Genomic DNA, 5,536 nt, shown 5'->3' on the forward strand with positions numbered 1-5,536 from the left:
CGGCTGTCGAATAAATGAGGTCGGCGATAAATCTTTCATCGCTGGCGCTGCCACAATTCATCTACCATCCCTCTCCCCCGACCTGACAAGGGTCGGAAAGGTTTAGAGGCGAGTTTATCATTTCGCTTCCCCCTCCCGCCGACTGCGGCCGATTTTCAAATGATTTTTCATCGGAATTTTCGGGCAACCTTCGCAAAAGGTAAGGCGCGCGTTTTTTTTTCGGTTGTTTGTTTGATTTCCCCCTCCCTCCCCCCCTCCCTTGTGTGTGTTTTTTCTTCTTTCGCTTTCCTCCCAGGGCAGGGCTTCGCAGGTTTGGATTTGGATTTTCGGAACCCGGGTATGGGAAATGATTGATAGAGTCTCCGACGTTCGTTCGCCCTCCGTAAACCAGATTTTCTTTTTTTTCTTTTTTTTCTATTCCCGCACCGAATTATGAACATCTATTTCGGCCCGTTGCGATGGATGTGAGTTTTCCTTTTGCGAGACCCGAGCATTTTCCTTAAGATTCGGTGGGACGCATCTGTGCGCTCGCAAACGGTGTGGGCGAGGGTGTGGGGGAAATATTAACCCCCCACCCTCCCACCCCCGGGCCATTTTCCAGCACGCTCTGGAAACTTCTCTCGAAATCACGAAATCTCAAGCTCGAGTTGATAGTAATAGTGGCTGTAGCGCGGCATTAAATGTAACCCGTTTTCACACAGTGCATCGAGAGGGGAAAGAAGGAGGGGGGCAGGTGGTGGAAAATCGCGCACAACTGGCGCTTGATGGGTATGGTGAAGTGGAATATCACCGACGGGCGCATTCTGCATTCCGGTTCCGTTCGATTTCGGGTTGATTTCAGCAGCGCGTTCGGTTACATTGCGCCCCATTTTCCGGTGTGCTTTTCCCACTGTGGGGGGTAGGGGTGATGGGAGGAAGGTGTGGACGAGCCTTTCGGCTGCAATAAAATTCACCATCAATCATGGTTTACTTGCAGTCGGGTTTTGCCCGGAAAACTCCTATTTCCTGCCCAAACGCGCGCGGCGGGCGGAAAATAGAACACGGGGGAGGGGTTGGTGGAGATGGTGTTACTTTTACAACGCTCTGCAGCGTTTTCCCAGCTGCAGCGGGAGCTGCTTAGCGCCAAAAGGTTGTCGTGAATGATTCGTTCGTCACACAAGACTCGCGCGAAATGTGTATTAAAGGCAGCTTCACGAGAAAGACGGACTGGCTGTGTGTGTGTGTGAATAAGTACCGGAAATCCAAGAACGAAAATGGAATAATCTAGTGCATTTCCATCGTGTCGGAAGCTGCAATGCAGTTGCGAATTCGTCCGGGGAAAAAGGGGAAAAAATTGGCAGAATCGATGATCAAATTCTGGTTACGTTTTTTCTAAAGGTTTTCCCCGCAACCACCCCGCCCCTCCCTCTCCTAATATTTTTTAACCACCCTTAATTTTTAAGGCCCCTCCTCCTCGAGCTGAAAAGTCTCGTTCTGGGGGATGCATTCCGCCAGGAAGGAAGGCGGGAAATAAAATAGTTTCCTTCGACGATCGACTTTTGTTATTTCCTTTCGTGGAAAACCCGGTAAGGGAAGGAGCATCATAGCCATTCGTTCCGTTACACACGCGTTACAGAGGGAAAGGATTGGCATTCCTCATTCGGGAACGACTGGAAAAAAGCGGGAGAAGTGGGAGCCTGGAGGTTGCATCGTTGCAACCTGAAAATGGAATTTGCGACAGCTTCACACGAGCGCTCATTAAGGTGTGTTAGTGGGGTTTGGTTTTTATTTTCCTTATTCTCCTCCGTGCGGTTCGGTTTATTGGCTTACTGAACATTAATGGACGAAGCTTGGAAGCCAGGTTGCAAAATCACACTCCTGACTGTGAACTTTTTAAAAAAGCTATGCTTCACTCTGTTTTCCTCGTCACGAAAAAAAGGAAAAAGTTAACTACTGGCAATATTCATTATTTAACCAGTGCACTACGATTAGAAATACAAGAATAGAATTACGGAAATCTTCTAAAAATGTATTACATTATTCTCCATAGCTGGAAAACTTGAGGTTTTTGGACAGCTACCACTTGCAAATGGAAGAATCAACATCGGATAATCAATTGATTCTTTATTTCTTTATCTTTAAATGGATATTTTACAAGTATTTTGTCACACGTTTTCTAAACAAATCTCAAAACGGAAGCAATGTGTTTCCAAAGAGAAATAACCATAAGAGTTGATTAAATTAACAATTGGGTTAAACAAATGAAAGTTAACAACGAAAGGAAGAACGAAAGTATGTAACAAACGGCAAACTTGAACGATATACATGAGAAAGATTAATTTGCACACTTTGCTAAATGTAACTTGCTCAAAAAACACCTTTTCGGTTGTGCTACGAAAAGCTTACCTTTATGGTGGCAGCTAGAGAGACACCATGCGTCTCCATCATGAATATTTTAGTCCTTTCATTGGCTGGTCATTGTTTTTATACTTGAATACTTCTTATTCACTTTTTCTACCATTTACGAGTGTTCAATTACCGCGTTTAAAACATTGGAAACTTATTTTAAACCGGTATTTATTTACTTCATCCCGCTGTTTGTTTTATCACGCTATTTATTGCCCAATGTGTAGTGTAGCGACAATTGCATACTTTACGGCAGAAAATCGAAACTTACGTCAATGGCGTGTTCCTTTTTTTATCGCTCTTTTTGTAATTTTGTTGTCGAATGTTGATCGAAATTTATTCGAATCGAAAATCACACAACAAACACACACCACCCATACACACACACACATATAGAACGAGCAACGTCTTCGTGTTTACTGACCATCCTTTGAGTTGAACGACAATTCGGTTTTAGAAGTTTCTGTACGCTCTATAAAAGCTATTCCCGTTCGCACCAAACACCTCAGCCGAGTACCGCCATATGACAGTATGACATAAACAGTTTCAAGGTGTGTGTGTGTGTGTGCCTTGTGGAACCGGCGTGGCACTTAACTATACATTTTTGATGAACTCTTCGACTAGCTGCCTGATGGAAAAGAGGTTAAAGTTAAATTGATGCTGCTCGAGCAAAGGGTTAGCGATGGATGTACGTGTTTTTTTCCCGGATACGTGTGTGTGTGTGAGACAAAGAGGGAAGGACAGGGAGATCTATTGTGGCTACCAGCGTTCGAAAAGGCTTGTAATGGCTAGTGGATGTTAATAAGGGCGCCAAAGTTTAACTATAAACGACTCGGACTTCTCCAAAGGGTTTAGTTTTTCCATTTTCCGCAACGCGCCACCTGAAGGGTAGCGAGAGCGAGGCTTTTCTCTACGACAGGAGGAACACGAACGCGCGTCACACGCGATTTCGCCCCGCAAGACAGCGTCACGCTCGAGGGAAAGTCGAACACTTTCGCAAAAAGGGAAAAAGGAAAGAAAATTGTGAAAGTGAAACTTTTTCCTCCTAGGGGCCCCCCATTTTCGGACCAAAAGCTGATGATGCGGTGAATAATGGCGCGTGAGAAAATGCCGGCGAAAACAACACCCCACATGAAGGAGGTTGACGCCATACGCCAACTTTAAGCACAACGGGGTGGGAAAAATAAAATGCCGGCGTGTGTGGAAAATGTCTGCGCGAGAACTTGCCCAACAACCTTGGGTGGTGGGAAAATTTTGATAACACGATTGTCATTACCGTTTTCATTACGCTAACGCCCAGCGTTTTCCCATCCATCATCAGGAACCCGTTAAAAATATCCCGTGACCCGCCTTTTCGCACCTCGCACGTCACACTGTTCGGCAGGTGGGAGGTTGTTTTTCTCTTCCTCCCCCCCTCCCCTTGATCCAGACCCGGCCACGCTGCCCATTTCCCAACGGAGCCAGGTGAACGTGCGAAGAAGCGCTGGGAGAAAAACAATATCGTGTCAAAACAGACCTACAGACGACGGAGGAACCTGGTAGGGGTTTTCCGGACGCACGGGAGGGCACGGGAAACGTAATATCCTTATTGGGATGTGCCGTCGGTCTGAGGACACACCGGTGGAACCTTCCGCCCGAAAATGGCACCCAGCATTTGGGATATTTCGGGCGTGACTTCGGTCTTTTTGTCACCGGAACGTGCGAGCGGCTCGGATTATCTGTGCGTACCCTGCCAACATTATGCAAATGCCATGAGTGTGTGTGTGTGTTGTGGTGGAGAATGTGCGGTGCCGGTCCTTGCGGCACTCTTTACTCGGGTGCCCTCCAAGGACCTCTTTGAAGATGTGCATGATTTTAACGATTTCGAGGCGTTGACTTTCGGAAGTTTTCGATGCGTGACGTAAACGATAGTTTCGTTTTCCGTTCTACTTACGATCGTGTCATCTTCTTCGGCGCTCAGGGGATATTTAGGTTAGAGAAATGTTTTTTTCCCTTTTTTTCTGACGATGGGGTAGTTAAACTACGGGTTGAGTATTATTTTTATACAAAAGGGTGAAGGATTTCGAACAAGTTGTTTGTTTCCACATGACTAGTTATTTTAATTAATGATTTGAACACATGGTACATCATGTTTTTCTCACAATCTTTTAAGATTTGAAATGTGCATCAGGCTCAATCGTTCATAAGGTTCACACGAATTTATTGCAATAACATGTTCGCTCTGGTCGTTGTTTAAAAAGTTAAATATTTGCATTTATTATGAATAAATTATTTCGAAGCCCAGAAAGTTATCAGAAGTTTATAGTAATATTGATTGAGCAGAAAGTTCATAATAATATTAATCAAAATCTTTATTGTTTTCTTTACACTTAAATCGCAGAGAGTTTTTTGTGAATTTATTATTTTTCGCATAAAAAAAAAATGAAATGGAAAGGTATTTTATCAAACAAGGTTTGATTGTTTTTATTAAACGATAAGAGATGTGTGCATATTTTCATTTATTTAATCTAAAAATACAAATTTATCTAGTCTTCTTTTTTGTCTCTCTTTTTTTTAAATTAACCAACATATTTGTATTTTAAAATTTTCGCTTCAAATCGCTTGTTCTAAAAAGATCTCAGTCTAACTAGTATCAATTCATTTGATGCTGCGTTGGAACACATGAAAAAGGGTTGAAAACCTTTTTAACATTTATTCAATATGTTTGTAGTTTTAACTTTATATGTATAAATGTGAGTTTTATGGGTAGCGGACTTTTACTACCCCTATTTAGTGCTGTTACACTAGTCTTTATTCATTGAACATAAAAATACATATGTTTTGAGTCTTTTCCTCAAAATCAACTAACTTATTTGAAATTTAAAATTCTCGGTTCAAATTACTTGTTTTTAGAAGTTCCCAATTTAACTTTCGTTGATTGATTTAATTGATTTGAAACATGTTTTTATGTCTATGTTATTAATTTTACTTTTTGTTTTGTGTTTGTTGTTACCGTTTCAGTAGCGTACTTTTACTATCACTGTTTAGTGCTGTGTTTTTCACAGCGTCTTATATTTGTTATCACTTTGTATCGTCATATTTTTCAGTTGATTTACTCCTCCTAAAATCATAGGCTGATCGTGATTCTCTTTTATTAGTGATTAGTCTTTTT

Source organism: Anopheles coustani, chromosome X, assembly GCF_943734705.1.
Source record: "Anopheles coustani chromosome X, idAnoCousDA_361_x.2, whole genome shotgun sequence".
NCBI classification, from domain to species: Eukaryota; Metazoa; Arthropoda; class Insecta; order Diptera; family Culicidae; genus Anopheles; species Anopheles coustani.